The 20508-nt window shown below is 45.0% G+C and overlaps 1 long non-coding RNA gene across 1 annotated transcript in view; it reads right to left on the bottom strand.

The window, feature by feature from the left end:
- Positions 1 to 18752, bottom strand: part of LOC132829691 (uncharacterized) — a 49209-nt gene extending 30457 nt beyond the window's left edge. Inside the window, exon 1 of the long non-coding RNA XR_009646256.1 lies at positions 18624 to 18752. This is a non-coding gene — a long non-coding RNA (uncharacterized LOC132829691). The remainder of the gene's footprint in view (positions 1 to 18623) is intronic.
- Between the last annotated feature and the right edge of the window lie 1756 nt (positions 18753 to 20508).

Raw genomic sequence — 20508 nt, 5'->3', positions numbered from 1 at the left:
ATACCTGAGCCATGTTTCTGTAATTACTATGATATCGCAGTCCAAGAACAGTATTGCAAGGGAACAGGCCCTGCAGCCTGGCATATCTGTGCTGACCATGATGCCAGTCTATACTAACCTCATCTAGCTGCACATTGCATCTCACCCTCTGCTCCATCTCTCACCTGTTCATGTATCTGTTTAAATGTCTCTTACACATTGTTTCCATATTTGCTTCTCCCACCTCCCCTGGTCGTGTGTTTCAGGCACATACCACCCTCTGTGTTAAAACCTTGCCTCCCCCATCTCCTTTACACTTTTCCCCTCTCATCTTAAACCCATGCCCCCTAGTATTTAATAATTCCACCCTGGGAAAAAGACTTTGACCAGCCACCCTATCTATGGCCTTCCTAGTAAAATAAACTTCTATCAGGTCGCCCCTGAGCCTCAGACACTCTGGCAAAAACAATCCAAGTTTGTCCAAGCTCTCTTTACAGTGAATATACTGCAATCCAGGCAATATCCTGGTAAACCTCTCCTGCACCCCCTCCAAAGCTTCCACATCCTTCCAATAGTGTGTTGACCAGAACTGCACACATTATTCCAAATGTAGCCTCACTAATGTCTTATACAGCATGAACATGACTTGCTAACTTTTATTCTCAATGTCCCAACCAATGAAGGGCCACACGTCATACCCCTTCTTTACCGCCTTATCCAATTGTGTTACTCCTTTCAGGGAGCTACGGTCTTGTACCCATGATCCCTCTGTACATCATTGCTCCTAAGGGTCCTGCCATTAACAGTATACTTTCCTCTTGCATTTGACCTCCCATAATGCATCACTTCACACTTGTCTAGATTAAACTGCATCTGCCATTTCTCCACCCAGCTTTCCAACTGATCCATATCCTGGTGTACCCTTTGACAACCTTTCTCACGATACACAACTCCACCAATTTTCATGTCATCTGCGAATGTACTAACCATACCATTGATATTTCTATTCATATATTACAAACAGAGATCCAGCAATGATCCTTATAGAACACCACAGGTTACAGATCTCCTGTCAGAAACACAGCCCTCCCCAACTACCCTCTGTCTCTTATAATCAACCCAATTTTGGACCTCACTTGTGACCTCATCATAGATGTCATCTTTGTCACTTCCTCAAAAAAACTCAATCAAATTTGAGACACAATCTACCCCGCAGAAAGCCCTGCTGACCTATTCTCCAAACACAGTACACCCTTCCCCCAAGAATCTTTACTCTTCGATCTTCCCAGGATCCAGGTCCAACATTTATCACTTAATCAACATCAGTAAAAATCAGATCATTGTCATAGTTGCTATTTGAGAGTTTGCAGAATGCATTGCAATACAATAACTACTTTAATTCAAAACTGCATCATCGATCATTCATATTTTTGAACCTCACTCTCTCTGCCACTGGCACTAGGTCATAGCAGCGTGTACCATCTACAAGGTGCACTGTAGAACTTCTCCTTAGACAGCACCTTCCAAAGCCAAGACCACTACCATCAAGAAGGACAAGGGCAACAGATCCAAAGGAACACCGTCCTGACTTGGAACTGTATCACTGTTCCTTCAGTGTTGCTCGGTCTAAATTCCTCCCCCCGACAATGTGGGGGCTCCTACACCACAAGGGTTACTGCGGATCAAGAGGCAGCTCATCACCACCTCCTTCAGGACAGTTAGGGGTGGACAACAAAGCTGATCTAAATGGTGACACCCACATCCTATAAACAACGGAAAAAAAGGTACTTTGAAACCTCGAGATTGTGAAAGGCTTCATAGAAACTTGTGTCTTTCTACAGTGAAGGTGCAAAGGCAATGTGTACTCTCTGTGTCAGATACACAGTAACAATGTAAACCCCTGGGAGAAGGAAAGAAACCAACATGACCCATGGCTGATAAAATGTGGAAGAGGTGAGGGTGAGAGGGGGTGAGGATTAAAGAGGGTGGGGGTTAGAGAGGGTGAGGGTTAAAGAGGTGAGAATTGGGAGTAAAGGGTGGTGTAGGAGATGGTGTTAATTGTATACATTAGGGTGGGGACAATCATTGGCACCTATAAAAGCGACACTTGCCCCTTTAAGGGGTGTAATCTCAGTGAGGTGGTGTGTCACTTTAATTGTTATACTCAAAAGAATATAGTTACCTGTCTCACCCAACATTAGGGTAAGATGGCTCACAGACCGCGGGTCGTTTCTGCAACATTGACGTGCCCAAGGTCCACGTTAATGGCAGGTTCTAAAAGGTTACTGCCTCATTGTCATCATTTGAGAGGGCGTGGCTGATCAGAAGACATCCTCGAGGGTCTCCCTCAGGGACAAGCCAACTTGGCCACTAACAAGTCCAAAAGGCGTGCAGTTGAGGTGTTCAGGTGACCCAATAGCCTGGCCCTTGTCAATGACAGTGTGTGTTAAGGTGGTCCCTGAGAGGGAGCTCAGAGAGTCTGCTGGAGGGTCTCGACCATCAATGGGCAATGTGGGAAGTGGGGTGCATCAACAGCCCTGTCTTTGAATTCAGTTTCATAGATTTCTGTTTGGGTTTTTGTTATTTCTTAGAGTGTTCCTTCAAGGGGGTGATCCAGCAGGTCATTAATTTATTTGTTATTCACTTGAACTCCAAAGTGGTATAAAGAGACACTTATTGAGACAGGCGGTGGGTTCGAAAGTTAGGAACTTTCCATTTGTAATGTCTCACTTTGTGAATTAATGCAAAACTGAGTCAAGACTGGCTGTTGGTCTCCCTCTTTACGAAGTAGCTGCAGGAGTTTTCACAAGGGTAAGGAGTAAATATATTTCACACTGACCCACACCCCTCTGGAATAGCAGATTCGAAACACACTCATCCTTTGCATGAAGAAATATCTCAGCTCAGTCATAAACCAGTCATTCTCCCAATCATGAAACTATTAGACTCTTGTTCTAAACAGTCCAGCCAGGAGATCCAACATCACATCACCCAGTACGTCAAATTCCCTTTGAACTTTATATGTCTCATTCTCTCAACTCTAATGAATCTACTCACTCTCTCTTCATATCGACAGCCCTCTGCCCATCTCAGGACATGGCATCCGATGCACGGGGGACTGAAATAGAACTATTGACTTTAGATCTAATCTGGATTGAGACAATAATTTCTCAATTTATGCAGTTGCATTAGTTCATCACTAATGAGCAGCAAAGAGATTTACAAAGGATATATGGCTCAAAACAAGCCATTCTGTTCGGCATGTCCAGGATCATGTTTTATTTTTCTCCTTTAAATTGAACATTGTACTCTTTTCTCCCTCATGCACTTAACATACAATGAACGGCTGAGGATCATGGGATTGTATTCATTAGCATTTGGACGGTTGAGGGGAGATCTTATAGAAACTTACAAGATAATGCATGGCTTAGAAAGGGTGGACACTGGGAATTTCTTTCCATCAGGCAGGGAGACTAGGACCCGTGGACACAGCCTTAGAATTAGAGGGGGGTGAATTTAAAATGGAAATGAGGAGACAGTTCTTCAGCCAGAGAGCGGTGGGCCTGTGGAATTCATTGCTACAGAGTGCAGTGGAGGCCGGGATGTTAAATGTCTTCAAGGCAGAGTTTGATAAATTCTTGTTCTTGTGAAGAATTAAGGGATATAGGGAGAGTGTGGGTAAGTGGAGTTGAAATGCCCATTAGCCATGAGTGAATGGTGGAGTGGACTCGATGGGCCAAATGGCCTTACTTGCACTCCTATGTCTTATGGTCTTATGGACCAGTTTCTCTTTATATACATCATGGAAGCAGACCTTTCAGTCCAACCAGTCCATGCCAAACATAATCCCAAACTTACCTAGCCCCACCTGCCTGCTCCTGGCCCATATCCCTCCAAACCTTTCCCATCTATGTACTGATCCGAATGTCCTTTAAATGTTGTAACTGTGCCCCTGTCCAGCACTTCCTCTGGACGTTTATTCCACATGCAAACCATCCTTTGTGTAAAGCATTTGCCCCTCGTGTCTTTTATATAATTCTCTCATCTCACCTTAAAAATGTGCCCCAAGTCTTGAAATGCACCATCCCAGGGAAAACATAACTACCATTAACTCAATCTATACCCCATATGATTTTATAACCCTCTATAAGAACACCTCTCAACCTCCTACGGTCTAGTGAAAAAACACCCAGCCTATTAACTTTTATAACTCAAATCTTCCATACCGAGCAACATCCTGGTAAATCTTTTCTGAACCACCACCACCAGCTTAATAAGATTTTTAAAAACCCTTGTACAATGAAAGGGGAGTGGCCAGGAAGGGAAAGGTAAATCTCGGTGAAGATCATAAGGAGAACTTACCACAGGGTAAAAAAAGAAACCCTTGAGGGGGACAGAGAAGTTAAAAAGCTCCAGTGTAGGCCGCATGAAATCTCAGTGTTGGTGGGTTAGGGGAAACACTGAGAAACCACATGTAGGAAAACAGGACAAAACTGGGAGTTTTATTGACTGGTAACAGAAAGCACAGTGGAGGCTGGAAAGCTGCACCAGAGTGTACAAGCTGGTCAGAGGTTGGTTAGCGAGGAAGTGTCAGATCTTCTGAAGGTAAAGTTTACCTACATAGGCCAGGAGCAGTAGGTAAACATGTTGCAACATTAAGAGACACAGGGTCCTCTCAATCTGTAATGTTGAAAGATGAGGAGATATGTACTTCTGAAGGATATTACCAGAAAAGGTGCTAGTAACAGGAATTCACAGGCAGACAAAAATAAACTCTCAATTACGTGGAGTGAGGTTAAAGTATCCGGTGAAGAGTGGAGAAGATATGGTAGGAGTACTGGACAAACTCTCAGCTCTGGGAATATAATTTATCTTTGTCAATGATCCAGCTGATTCACTGGTAGGAGTGCTGCCTACTGTGGTTGAAAAGCCAATGGAAACTCAGGCAACTGGACTAACATTGGACACATATTCTGGGATCTTTCCTGACTGTGTGGTAATGAGGTCACAAAGTCACCAGTTGAAACAGGAGAGATCAAAGAGTCCATATAAGAAAGTTGCAGTGGAATTAGCTGAAGCTGTGATCAGATTGCTGAGACAAACCAGGAGCAGATAGAAAACACAGCAGACATCTTTAGCTCAGAGAAATTAACGGACAAATTAGCAGAAAGATGAAAATATAAAGCAATTATATCAAAAGCAAACATAGAAACAAATCCGAATGTAACCCTGAATGTTATTATCTTAAAAATTATGTCTTAATGAGGAAATAAAGGCCAACACATAATCAGGCAGATTAGAAATGGGCAGAAATTCATCAAATCATATTGTAAGTGGAGTATAGACAGGAGGTGGCGCATAAGCTATGTCTAGGAGGTCATTTAGGAGTGAGAAAAACACAAGCTAAAATACAAAAACATTTTTACTGGGCTGGACTGCACAAGGATGTAAGTGAATTTTGGAGAAAGTGAGGACTGCAGATTCTGGAGATCAGAGCAGCCTCATTCCTGATGAAGGGCTCTTGCTCAAAACATTGATTGTCCTGCTCCTCCCACGTTGCCTGACTTGCCGTGCTTTTCCAAGATCACACTCTCAACTCTGTAGTTGAATTTTGCTAGATGAATCATATATGTCAGGTAATTGGAAAACCACAGGCAGGAATAAAACACGCACCTTTAATATCTATTCCTGCATTTGAGGAACCTTTTACAAGCGTTAGGAAGGTATAAGGGGTATTGTACTTTTAAGAGAGTTGAAGGACTTAGCAAGCACACAGAGTGCTGGAGAATTTACAATGTAACATTTGGTCCAGTAGCTAGCAGTACCTGGGTTGCTGTGTGACAAAAAACCAAATTCATGTTCAGCCAATCAGATTAAATTATGCCCCAAGATACTAAACTCCAACCAAGTTTGAATTTTGTATTTTGACAATATTAAAACCAATGAAACAATCAATGCTTTGGAGTATAAGATCAGGAAAAATTGAACAGTTGAGGGAGAACTGCTAAGCCACCAACACATGCAGATTGCCCAGAGAATAGCTCTCCTAAAGGTACCTTTATTGATCAGTGACCTGTGAAACAGAACCCCTAAGAAGAAAAGAAGACAGAGGAAGATATAAAGAGAAGATTCGACAGCTGGCTGGTTTTGAAATTTGAATTTTTCGGTAAATCTTAACCTGGGGTTTTATTGGACTAGTATTATAGAAGGGTGAGTAAAAGATAGACTAGAGAAAGGAGTTGTAAATAGTTGCTGATTAATATTTTATGTCAGACTTAAAGAATAAAATTCTTTTGTTTTGTATGTCAAATAATGACGTTCGGGTTAGTTCTTTGCCTCTTGAATTTTAACAGATTACAGCGCGGGGTGAATCTTTTCTGTGTTGCTGGTTTAAATTAGCAGGGGAGTTTACCTCATGTCGTAACACAAGAGTCTTAATTGATTGCGTAGGACCCCTACCTAGTATAAAAGGTGGGAATCAGTATTTGTTAACAATATTGGATGTGTCCGCTACATTTCCAGAGGCTGTCCCATTACGCAATATCACAGCAAAAAGGATTGCACAGGAGTTACTCAAATTTATCACTAGATGCAGACTAACCGCAGAGATACAATCAGATCAAGGGTCAAACTTTATATTGAAATTATTCAACAAAGTTATGAACAGCTTAGGAATAAAACACTTCAAATCTACTGTATACCATCCAGAATCACAGGGAGTGCTAGAAACATGGCATCAGACATTAAGGGCCATGTTGAAGACTTATAGCCCAGACCATCCAGATGGTTGGGATAAGGGAATTCCATTTGTACTTGTTGCAACCAGAGATGAACCAAATGAATTGACCAAATTCAGTCCATTTGAACATTTGAATTAGTTTTTGGGCATGAAGTGAAAGGACCGTTAAAATTGATTAAGATAGAAATTTTAGATTAGATTACTTACAGTGTGGAAACAGGCCCTTCGGCCCAACAAGTCCACACCGACCCGCCGAAGTGCAACCTACCCATAACCTTACATTTACCCATTTTACCTAACACCATGGGCAATTTAGCATGGCCAATTCACCTAACCCGCACATCTTTGGACTGTGGGAGGAAACCGGAGCACCCGGAGGAAACCCACGCAGACACGGGGAGAACGTGCAAACTCCACACAGTCAGTTGCCTGAGGCGGGAATTGAACCCGGGTCTCTGGTGCTGTGAGGCAGCAGTGCTAACCACTGTGCTACCGTGCTGCCATGATAAGTCACAATTCAGATACCACATATTTGGACAATGTACCAAATTTTAGGGAACGATTAAATAGAGCTGGGAAGTTGGCGAGACAGCATTTAAAAATCTTGCAGCATACAATGAAACAGGAAGCAGACAAGAAATCAAAAATAATTTTGCTGTTGGGGATAAGGAAGTCGTGTTACTTCCAGTGATAGGTGATGTTTAGTGGACCGTATCAAGTTGAAAGGAAATTGAGTGATGTGAACTACTTAATACCAACTCCAGACAGAAAGAAATCTCACAGAGTGTGTCATGTGCATTTGCTGAAAAGGTATTTTGATGGGGAAGGAAAGCAACAGGAGGAGGTGTTAATGATGACAGCACAGAAGGAGGAACCAGGTTCAGAGGATTCTGAATTGGACATTCCTCAAATCAAATTGGACAGTGAGGAAATTGTCAAAGACTGGGATAAATTACCTTCAGGAGGAAAATTGGAATGACATGAAAGAGTTAATACTGTCACATGGGGACCTAAGTGGAAATAAGCTGAGAGTTACTAACCTAATTATGCATGATGTAGATATAGGAGATGCTGTTCCAATTAAGCAACATCCTTATAGGAATAACCCTCTAAAGTTGGCCCAGGTTTAGAAGGAGATAGAATGCATGCTCCAAGATGGCATGATCGAAGTGAGTTACAGTGACTGGGGCTCACCCACAGTCACGGTGCCAAATCAGGTGGTACCCAATGGCTCTGTGTGGTCTATCACAATGCAGTTACAAAGACTGATGTAAATCTGATTCCGTGTTTGGGAACTGTGTTGAGAAGGTGGGACAAGCAGCTTATAATTCTAAGTTGGACTTACTCAGAGGATACTCGCAGGTACCTTTGTCAGAAAGAGCAAAGGCTTTTGTAACACCGAATGGACTGTATCAGTTTAACGCTATGTCATTTGGCATTAAAAATATGCCAGCCCCATTTCAGAGACTAACCAATAAGGTTGTTGCTGGTCTACCCAATTGTGTAGTTTATATTGATGACCTGGTGATTTTTCAGTCACACATGGAAGAAACATTTACAACATTTATCAGACTTGTTCGATCGACTTCAGTAAGCAGGCCTGGTTAGAAACCTGGCTAAAAGTGAATTTGTAAAAGAGCCAGTCACCTTCCTGGGCCATGGTATTGGACACCGACAAATGGCCCCAGGGGATGCAAAGAAATTGGGAGTTTCCCATATCATCGACAAAAAAAACCAGTACTATGCTTCCAGGGATTGAAATGAATTTTATCGAACATTTGTACCAAATTTTAGCAGTGTGGCTGCTCCACTCACTGAACTGCGAAAGAAAGGCAAGAGGTTTCAGTGGACAGCGGGTTGTCAGAGGCATTTGACAGCCTGAAAGCTGTGTTAACCACTGCCCTGGTATTAGCCACACCTAACGACGCAAAGCCAGTCAAGGTGGCTATTGATGCAGGTGATGTGGGAGTCGGTGCGGTGCTCCTGCAGGAAAACAACGACAAGATAGAAAGACCTATCGGATATTTCTCCAAGAGACTGGACATTCATCAGCAGAAATATTCAACAGTTGAGAAGGAGACTTTGAGCTTGGTGTTGGCATTACATTTCAGTGTTTATGTTACCAGTAAAGTATCTGAGACAATCATATACACTGACCATAACCCATTGAGGATTGTGGAGAAATTTAAGGACAGAAATGCCAGACTGGAGCTTGTTATTACAGCCATTTCAATTTGAAAATTGTGCATGTGGCAGATCGAGAAAATGTGATTGCCAGTGTGTTATCGAGACTTGGATGAGAATCAGAGACATCTGAACGCAGGAGCATAACAGACTGGAACAGAATGGGATTGCGTATGTTTGCATGATTACTGTAATGTATATGTGTGGTGTACAGCACTAACAAGTTAGGATTAAGGGGTTTTAAAATGAAGCAATCTTTGGATATTGATGTTTTTAAAAGGGGGGGGGGGTGTGATGAAGCAGCTCCTTTAACAAGGCGATGCTGTCCTTGGCTTTTTTTTCTCAGTGGGGTCATAAAAGACAAAGACTCCAAAAAGTCTGGCCGTGAAGGGCTTTAGGAATCAAACTCGGGTCCCTGGTGCTGTGAGGCAGCAGTGCTAACCACCTGGTGATAATCTGATAGAGACATCCTCTGGTTCTGCTTTTCCCCACATGAGGGAATTTTCTCTCTTGATCAAACGCTTTCGTCAGGTTAAAGACCTCGAATAGCCACATCTCCACCTCCTCTTTTTGGGAGAAAAGGTGATATGGCTATCAACCCTTCCCTGAGAAAGTTACGCCACTGTACCCCTGCTATCCCCCCACAGCCCCGGTCAGCTCTCTACAGAATGCTTCTCTTGAGTTGGTAGGACTGGATTGGAGCCTGATTCACCGACACAAGGGCCCCCAATCCATCTATCTGACGTTACAACAACAATTTGCAGAAATATGGCACCATTCATGCAGTGAAATATAGAAAATAGGAGCAGGAGGAGGCCATTCAGCCCCTCGAACCTACTCTGCCATTCAATATGATCATGGAAGTTCATTCAACTCGGTTCCTTGGTCACAATTTTTCTGCATGCTCTTTGATGTCTTCAGTCGTGTGAGCTATATCTAATGCCTTCTTGAAAACATTCAATATTTTGGCTTCAACCGCTTTCCGTATCAGAGAATTCCACAGGCTCCGCACTCTCTGGGTGAAAACATTTCTCCTCATCTCAGCCCTGAATGACCTACTCCATATCCTGAGATTATGATCACTAGGTCATTGGGAACATCTCTGCTGTGTTTACTCTGTCTAGTTCTGTTAGAATTCTTTGGAGTTCTATGAGATTTCCCATCATCCTTCTAAATTCCAGTGAACATCGGCCTAACTGATCCAGTCTCTCTTCATCCGTCAGTCCTACCATCCCGGGCATCAGTCTGGGAAGCCTTCGCTGCACTCCCTCTATCACCAGGACATCCTTCCTCAGGTAAGGAGACCACAACTGAGCACAATCCTCCAGGTGACCTCCTAAGGTGCTTGGCAGGAGGATCTGAATCAGAGAATTAGGTCAAATTATCACCAGATCAAAGTTGGTTTTAACCTACAGTGGGAGAAGAGATTTTGGGAGGGAACCGCACTGTGAGCTTTTCAAATGTCCCTCCAGAGAAGCTGAGCATAAAACACTCCTAAAAGTTCCCAATGAGCCCCTGATGAAGTGAATGAGGAGTTGTTAACTCTGTTCACTGGTTCTCAATCAGCAATGATTGCTATCACATCATTTCACATCACGCTGTGCTCCTAGAGAAAACCAACTCCTTCCTGACTCAATCATTTCCTAAAGCCTCCAGTTGCTCACTGGAGAGAGAGTCTCAGACAGAGAGGCAATCACATCTCTGCACTGCAGAGAGATTTGGCCAACTCTGTGAGATTTAGTTACAGTCACTCTCCTCGGGATACAGAGATGATAATGTCACACACACAGCCTCAGGACTGAGGTAGAGTCCTATCCCAGCTCTCTGTTAGAAGGGTGATATATCAGAGTGATGGTAAAACTGATTCCTTTCAGATTACCAGCTGCCCTGCACCGATAGAAACACAAACAACAGCATCAGCGATTTATCAAGAGCAAGGAGCATGAAATTGATTCTTAACTTCTAATAAGTCAGCTTTAATTTGAAAAGTGTACCAGGAAAGAGTAACACACTGCCGGCTCAAAGTTGCTGGGGGAAAGTGCAAGGAACTGGAGTCAGACAGCATTAATTTCCACAGTTCAGTCACTGAGTAAAACAAAACACTGGCCAGACAAAACATGGGGAGATTCACAGTCTCAGGGACACACACACGTTTCCTTAAACCCATTCCGGTAAATAAAAAGGCACACATGTGAAAGTTTGCCCACTGTGCAGCAATGACTGAGTATTTATATTGTGCGGCCTGTAACAGATCGGCAGTTCCTGTGCAATTGTGGACCTGGTCAAAATGTCTGGAAACTTGTACTCTCTTCAGAATGTACAACGGAATGTTTATTTGGTCTGGAAGCAGTTTCACAAATTTAACGACAATCTTCTGTAATTACAATCCTCATATCATCCAACTCCACATCCAACTCTGAAAGCTGTTCAGGATATCAGTGTCATTCTATCTCAGTTGCATCTTTTGATCTGTAAGTTTGTACATCATTGTCAGTGTTACTGTCCCTGTATTTACCCATCCTAGTGCTTACCTGTCCCAGAGTTACCAGCCTAATGATTTACCTGTTTCTGTATTTAACTCTACCCATGTTTACCTGTCCCTGTGATATTGGCCATGGGTTTACCTATCCCTGTGTGTACCTATCCCTGGGTGTATGTGTCTCTGGGTTTACCTGTCCCTGTGTGTACCTGTCCCTGGGTGTATCTGTCCCTATTTTTACCTGTCCCTGGGTGTATCTGTCCCTGGGTGTATCTGTCCCTGTGTGTACCTGTCCCTGGGTGTACCCTGTCCCTGGGTGTACCTGTCCCTGGGTGTACCCTGTCCCTGGGTGTACCTGTCCCTGGGTGTACCTGTCCCTGGGTGTATCTGACCCTGTGTGTACCTGTCCCTGAGTGTACCCTGTCCCTGGATGTACCTGTCCCTGTGTGTACCTGTCCCTGTGTTTACCTGTTCCTGGGTGTACCCTGTCCCTGGATATACCTGTCCCTGGGTGTACCTGTCCCTGGGTGTACCTGTCCCTGGGTGTATCTGTCCCTATGTTTACCTGTCCCTGGGTGTATCTGTCCCTATGTTTACCTGGCCCTGGGTGTACCCTATCCCTGGGTGTATCTGTCCCTATGTTTACCTGTCCCTGGGTGTACCTGTCCCTGGGTGTACCTGTCCTTGTGTTTACCTGTCCCTGGGTGTACCTGTCCCTGGGTGTATCTGTCCCTATGTTTACCTGTCCCTGGGTGTACCTGTCCCTGGGTGTATCTGTCCCTATGTTTACCTGTCCCTGGGTGTATCTGTCCCTGGGTGTACCTGTCCCTGGGTGTACCTGTCCCTGTGTGTAACTGACCCTGAGTGTACCTATCCCTGTGTTTACCTGTTCCAGGGTGTACGTGTCCCTGTTTGTACCTGACCCTGTGTGCACCTGCCCCTGTGTGTATCTGTCCCTGGGTGTACCCTGAGTCTGGATGTACCTGTCCCTGGGTGTACCTGACCCTGGGTGTACCTGACCCTGTGTGTACCTGTCCCTGTGTGTACCTGTCCCTGGATGGTCCTATCCCTGTGTGTACCTGTCCCTGCATTTACCTGTTCCTGGGCATACCCTGTCCCTGGATGTACCTGACCCTGTGTGTACCTGTCTCTGTGTTTACCTCTTCCTGGGTGTACCCTGTTCCTGGATATACCTGTCCCTGGGTGTACCTGCTCTGTGTGCCAACTATAAATCTCTGGAAATTCATTTGAGGGACCCTCCCGGGACAATAAAGGGGCAGCCCACCCCCACTCCTCAAGGAGGCTTGCAGATGGGAGGTTGGCAATATGATGGAATGACTGGGGTGACCAGCAGTTAACGGTGATGTGCTACACATGGTGATTGTCCTGGGTACACCCACCCCTCCCCGGACAATAAACAGACTGAGTTTGGTTCCTCTGTGTTTAGCTGTGTTGCTGATGGAAACGTGGATAATATAATACAGAGGCTGGAGAGTTTCAGATATGGATTTTAATCACCCGTGCTAAATATGGCAGAAGTGAAACAAGAAATAAAAACAGAAACTGCTGGAAACAATCAGCAAGTCACCAGTGTCTGTGCTGAGAGGAACAGAATGACTTTTGGGGTGAATGGCCCTGCATCAGAGTCGGAGTGGACTGAGTGATGGTCTGAACCTGGATGAATGTTTGCACAGTGACCGCATTGTACCTGCCTGCCTCAGCTTCATCATTCTATAATTTAAAAATATCAACCAAAGACAACAGTAATTAAAAGAGATTAATGTATAGGAATGATTAATTACCACCATCACTCAGCAATGAATCAGATCCCACATTCTTCCAGCAGTCACTACAGTGAATACCATGATGTGAGGAATCCGATCGCCCACCCTCACTCCCTCTCACAGTGCTCTCTCTGCGTGCCCAGTGAGGTCTGGCTCAGTGAGGAGCTGGTCATACAATTAAACCCCAGGGAACTCTGCGTGATGTGAGTTTCTGCCCTTCTGTTGGTGACCCCAATATCCTGCAGTTTCCTGAATCCAGCCACAACACTAACAACAATTAGTGTTGGGAACATGTTTGACACAAGACTCCTATTCAATGTACACCACTGAAACAGGCCATTCAGCCCATCTGGTCGGGCTGGGTATCTGTGCTTTCCAAGTGCCTCCTTCATCCCCTTCACCTCACCCGATCCACCTATTCCCATGTCTGTTTCTCTGGCATGAACTTATCCAGCCCTCAGTCCCAGTCGGAGTTCCACATTCTCCCCAGTTTCTCCGAACTGTCTGCTCGGGCTTTTACAAACTCAGGTACCGATGACCCAGAATCCTGAACTCCCCGTCCGTCTGGTGTTCCGATGTATGAGTCACAACACATTAGGATGCAGCTCAAGTCAATCATTCCGGCAGCTCATGGGCTATTACCCTTGATTACAAGAGGATATAGAGGAACAACTGAAAACACGACATCTACTGCCTGCAGCATAGCCCTCCCTGTCTGAAGGAAGACGGTACATGTGCTGGCTGTGGTTACTAGATTGATAAAAGGATGCAAACATACCAAATCAGAGCAGACATAGACCATTTGGCTCCTCAGGCCTGCCTCGCTATCCAGTATGATTAGATTAGATTTAGATTAGACTTACAGTGTGGAAACAGGCCCTTCGGCCCAACAAGTCCACACCGACCCGAAACCCACCCATACCCCTTATACATTACCCCTTACCTAACACTACGGGCAATTTAGCATGGCCAATTCACCTGACCCGCACATCTTTGGACTGTGGGAGGAAACCGGAGCACCCGGAGGAAACCCACGCAGACACGGGGAGAACGTGCAAACTCCACACAGTCAGTCGCCTGAGTCGGGAATTGAACCCGGGTCTTCAGGCGCTGTGAGGCAGCAGTGCTAACCACTGCGCCACCGTGCCGCCCTAATGATCATGGCTGACCTGTTTGTGTTTTGAACTCCACACTCCCATTTACTTTGGAGTGGCACAGTGGCTCAATGGTTAGCCCTGCTGCCTCACCGTGCCAGGGACCCAGGATCCAATCTAGCCTTGAGTTTCTATCTATGTGGGATTGGCACATTCTCCCTGTTTCTCACTGGGTTTTCTCCACCCACAGTCCAAGGATGTGCAGGTTAGAGTTGCCCATAGTGTCCAGGGATGGGTGGATCAGCCATGGGAAATGCAGGGTTACAGGGATAGAATAGCAGGAGAATCATACCCTTCGGAGGGTTGGTGTGAATTCAATGGGCTGAATGCCTGCTTCTACACCATAGGGATTCTATGATTCTCCATTTAACCCTCGATTTCCCTCACTAACAAGAATCTATCCACCTCTGACTTCAAAATATTCAGTGAACTCCTCCCCTCCACCTCCATTGCCTTCTGAGGCAGTATGTTCCAAAGTAGCACAAATTTCTTAGAAAGCATTTTGTTTCATCTCTACCCTAAAAGGGCAACCCCTAACTGTTAAACAATGCCCCTGATTCCGGACTGATCCACAAGAGGAATCCTGGTTTTTACATCTACTTTGTCAAGACCACCAGGATCTTACAGACTTCAAACCAGGCACCCCTCACTCTTCCAACCTCCCTTAGAAACAAGCCCAATGTGACCAACCTTTCCCCAGATGTCAAGCTGGAGGTGGTTCAGAGGAGATTTAGTCGACTGACACTAGAATTGGAGGGTTGCCTTTTGAAACCAGGTTTGGGCAGATTGGGCTGGTTTCCACTAGACTCTCGAAGATTGAGGGGGAGAGTGACTTGATCAAAGTGTATATGATCCTGAATGGTTTTAAAAAGTTAGCCATGGATTCCTGTCAGGGGTCAGTCCTTTAAAATTCGGGATGACCTTGTTTGGACAGAGATGAGGAAAATTATTGTCCCTGAGGGTTGGACAAGTTCAGAATGCTCCCCTTCAAAAGACAAAATCTTTGAATATTTTGAGGACAGACAGACACTAACAGCTGTTTGTTTGGGAGGGAATCGAGGACTGAAGGGAGTTGATGGGAATATGGAAGTTAAAATGCAAAAGATCAGCCAAGCAATGAACTTTCAGTGAACTGGAGGTTGAGGGGTGACCTTATTGGAGGTGTAGTGGACAGAGAAGAGGGTTACCTCAGATTACAACGGGATCTTGATCAGATGGGCCAATGGGCTGAGGAGTGACAGATGGAGTTTAATTCAGATAAATGTGAGGTGCTGCATTTTGGGAAAGCAAATCTTAGCAGGACTTATACACTTAATGGTGAGGTCCTAGGGAGTGTTGCTGAACAAAGAGACCTTGGAGTGCAGGTTCATAGCTCCTTGAAAGTGGAGTCGCAGGTAGATAGGATAGTGAAGAAGGCGTTTGGTATGCTTTCTTTTATTGGTCAGAGTATTGAGTACAGGAGTTGGGAGGTCATGTTGCAGCTGTACAGGACATTGGTTAGGCCACTTTTGGAATATTGCATGTAATTCTGGTCTCCTTCCTATCAGAAGGATGTTGTGAAACTTGAAAGGGTTCAGAAAAGATTTACAAAGATGTTGCCAGGGTTGGAGGATTTGAGCTACAGGGAGAGGCTGAACAGGCTGGGGCTGTTTTCCCTGGAGCATCGGAGGCTGAGGGGTGACCTTATAGAGGTTTACAAAATTATGAGGAGCATAGATAGGATAAACAGACAAAGTCTTTTCTCTGGGGTCAGGGAGTCCAGAACTAGAGGGCATAGGTTTAGGGTGAGAGGGGAAAGATATAAAAGAGACCTAAGGGGCAACTTTTTCACACAGAGGGTGGTACATGTATGGAATGAGCTGCCAGAGGAAGTGGTGGAGGCTGGTACAACTGCAACATTTAAGAGGCACTTGGATGGGAAGGGTTTGGAGGGATATGGGCCGGGTGCTGGCAGGTGGGACTAGATTGGGTTGAGATATCTGGTCGGCATGGACAGGTTGGACCGAAGGGTCTGTTTCCGTGCTGTACATCTCTATGACTCTATGAGGGGCATAGATAAGGTGAATAACAAAGGTCTTCTTCCCAGGGTAGGGGAGCTCAAAGCTGGAGGGCATTATTTTATAGTGAGTGGAGAAAGATTTAAAAGTGACCTGAGGGGCAACTTTTTCACACAGAGGGTGGTCTATGTGTGGAACGAACTGCTAGAGGAAGTGGTACATGTTAGTACAGTTACAACATTTAAAAAACATTCGAGTAGGTACATAGATAGGAAAGATTGAGAGGAATATGGTTCAAATGCAGACAAACGGGACTAGTTCAGTTTGGAAACATGGTCAGCATGGATGGGATGGAGCAAAGGGTCTGTTGCCCTGTTGTGTGACTCTATTACTCTATAGAATAGTGGAACAGGCTTGATGGGCTGAATGGAGGCAGCAGTAAGTTGGGAGGGAGGGAGCGTTCCGTGAGCAGAGTGAGTTGCTGGTAACCTGATCGCTTGGAGTCTTTCTTTTAATACAACTCAGAAACAGCTACCAAACTCAGTGACACAAACTCTGATCCAGTCAGCTCGGTGTGAGGCTTTGCTGCTTTCTCAAAACACAGGCCAAAACTGGCAAAATCTGAAACTGTTCAACAGTGCGTCACAGAGGTTTAATGAACACAATCAGCACTTCCTCATTTCACAGAGAAAGAACACATGATTGTTCAGAATCATAGGGAGGAAGTGAAAGTTCCAGTCTTTCTGTTTGAATGCCTCTCAATGGCTCTCACCCTCCCTTTCTCTGTAATGTCCAACACCTCCACAATGGTCTGAGATCTCTCTGCTTCTCAGCTGCTTCTCCGTTGGTGGGCAGAGGCGGGTACTGCAGATGCTGGAGATTAGAGTCAAGGTTAGAGTGGTGCTGGAAAAGCACAGTAGGGCAGGCAGCATCCGAGGAGCAGGAAAATCGATGCTTCAGGCAAAAGCCCCCTGATAATTCTCCTGCTCCTCGGATGCTGCCTGACCTGCTGTGCTTTCCCAGCTCCACTCTAACCATAACTTTTCCCCCACTGGTCCCCCCCACGCCCTCAACTGCCTGTGTCACAAGCTCTGGAAATCTCTCCCTTAATCCTTCCACCTCCTGAGCTCTCTCTCACCTGCAGGACGTTCCTGGACACACCTCCCTCTTTCATCAACTGGATCCTAATGTGGATCCGGATTAAATTCTGTTTGAAGACCAGTCCCCCTGAACCCCCCAGGAGAGTTGATCCTTCTGAAAGCACGAGTTGTGGTCCATTTGTATCTTGGTCCTCTGATTATTCTTTTCTCTGACTGTTACACATTCCTGTAGAATGTAGTTCAAATCTAATGTGGACACACAGGCACCCAAACCCCTTATCTGCTTCGTCTCGATGTGTAGCTCATTGCAGCTTAAACTCACAAAATTATTAATAAAAACTTTCATCACTGGAAATTCAGAACGAGTCAGCAGATCCACAGATGCAGCTGGGGACATTTAACAAGATTTAAACAGTTCTAATTTCACTTTGCTTTCTTTAACAGGCAGGCAGTAATGAAGATGGCCTTTAATGATGGAGTGAAAGAGACAGAGATTGAGACACTGATAAATAAATGGAGATAGATTTACTTTGGAACGGAGAGGGGTGATGGGAAACTCAGTCGATGTGTATGAGACTAAGAGGGGGCTGGTTAGTGTGGATAGGAAGGAGTGGTTATCTTTGGTTGAGGGGTTCATTACTAGGAATAGGGAATAGAGAGGAGGGTTAGAGGAAACTCAAACAGAAATAAAGGGAGATTGAGCTCGATCACTGATTGTCAGTGTAGCATGATGGGCTGAATGGCCCCTGTACTATCCTTTAATTTTCCCTAGTTTCTGTGCAGGAATAATTAGAGGATGGAGGGAGAGAGAGAGAGAGAAAGTGAGAAGAAAGGCTGAGATGAGTGAGAGAGAGAGACATGAAGATAGAAAGAGAAGGGTAGAGAGACAGGAAGAAACAGAGAGAGAGAATTTGGTGATCACAGAGTTTTGAGACTCCATGTTTTTCATTGAGGGTGACAAGAAGTGAACTTGATCAGTTTCTGCAGAATCACAGACTCAGTCTGACATTCAGTGGTCAGTACTTGGTCGATACATAGTCAATAAAACCTGGCCCCTTGACCACAATTTGGCCATCTGCTGTAATATCTCCTCAGGTCGTCTGGGCTTCACTTTCTAATCTTCCCTGCAGACACCTTGGAACATTTTATCACATTAAAGGTGCTACGTAAATGCAGTAGTTGTTGTGCCCAGTTGGCCGATACTCACAGATCATTGTCCGTATCTGCTCGGTTCTTCTGTTGCCGCCGGTAAATGAAGAAGACGGTTACAATGGCGCTGATGATAATAACAGCAGCGATGACGCCTCCTAGAATTCCGATCACACTTCCCGGCGCTCCCTGGGGTAGAGGCTTATCTGTAAATCAGGAACAAGGTGAATGTTTAAACTGCGTTTCTCCAAACTGTGCGAGACGACCCTGGGAATTATTTTTTTTGATTTGGTTTATTGCAGCAACGTGTACCTGAATACAGTGAAGAGCTTTGTTTTGCGAGCAGTAAAGGCAGATCATAGCAGACAGGGACACTTTCTTCCCACCCTCACCCTCCTCTCATTTATCTCTCCACCCTTCAGGCACTCTGCCTCTATTCCTGATGAAGGGCTTTTGCCTGAAACGTCGATTTTCCTGCTCCTCGGATGCTGCCTGAACTGCTGTGCTTTTCCAGCACCTCTAATCTGGTTTCCAGCATCAGCAGTCATTGTTTTTACCACCCAGATCATAGGGTGCTTAGACAGAGTGAGGCATTTAGGGTTACATCTGCATAGGTGGGGCACAGAGCAAGATCAACATTATATGAAGTTAGAGAGTGCATTCAGCATTCTCATAACAGCGGGGAAGAAGCTGATCTTGAATCTGTTGGTGCGTGTGTTCAAACTTCTGCATCTTCCAGGATTCACAATGTCCGGTTGGATGGTGAGTGTGAATCCGTTGGAATTACTGGAGGGGAGGAGGGTCAAGGGGCACCATGGAGTAAAGATGGAGCCTAAACTCAGGCCTTGGAAGATGCTGAAATCATGGCCTATCGCTCCTGTAAATATCTGATCACACTGGTCCATTCCCTCACCACTGTCTATCCACTTCTTTTTATTCATTCATGGGATTGGGAATCTCTGGCTGGGCCAGCGTTTATTGTCCATATGCTCCCCCCTGGAGAAGGTGGTGGTGAGCTGGCTTCATGAAGCATATTTCAATAAAGTGTTTGATAAGGTTCCCCCTGGGAGGCTATTGCACAAAGTACAGGGACATGGGATTGAGGGGGATCTAGCGATTTTGATCAGAACCTGGCGAGCTGTAAGAAGTCAAAGAGTGGTGGTTGATGGGAAATGTACATCCTGGAGTTCAGTTACCGGTGTAGCACAGGGATCTGTTTTGTGGCCACGTCTGTTTGTCATTTTTATACATGACCTGGATGAGGGCAGAGAAGGGTGGGTTAGTAAATGTGCAGATGACACGAAAGTCAATGAAGTTGTGGATAGTACGGAAGGATGTTGCAGGTTACAGAGGGACAGAGATAAGCTGCAGAGCTGGGCTGAGAGGTGGCAAGTAGAGTTTAATGCGGAAAAGTGTGAGATGATTCGCTTTGGAAGGAGTAAGTAACAGGAATGTAGAGTACTGAGCTAATGGTAAGATTCTTGGCAGTGTAGATGAGCAGAGAGATCTCGGTGTCCACATAGATCCATGAAAGTTGCCACCCAGGTTGATAGGGTTGTTAAGAAGGAATACGGTTTGTTAGCTTTTATTGGTAGAGGGATTGAGTTTCGGAACCACGTCATGCTGCAGCTGTACAAAACTCTGGTGCGGCTGCAATTGGAGTATTGCATACAGTTCTGGTCACTGCAACAGGAGTACACTCACCAGCTTTAAGGGCATTGAAATGATCATTGGATAAACATATGGATAAAATTGGAATAGTTTAGGATAGATAGGCTTCAGATTGGTTTCATAGGTCGGTGCAACATGGAACATTCCACGTTCTATGTTCTATGAGTCAGAGAGACATACAGCACGGAAACAGACCCTTCGGTCCAATGCATCCATGCGACCAGATATCCCAGCCTAATATAGTCTCATTTGCCAGCACTTGGCCAATATCC

The sequence above is a fragment of the Hemiscyllium ocellatum genome, chromosome 29, assembly GCF_020745735.1.
Source record: "Hemiscyllium ocellatum isolate sHemOce1 chromosome 29, sHemOce1.pat.X.cur, whole genome shotgun sequence".
NCBI lineage: Eukaryota > Metazoa > Chordata > Chondrichthyes > Orectolobiformes > Hemiscylliidae > Hemiscyllium > Hemiscyllium ocellatum.
The sequence above is the reverse complement of the archived record's forward strand: the minus strand, read 5'-3'. Positions and strand labels throughout refer to the sequence as shown.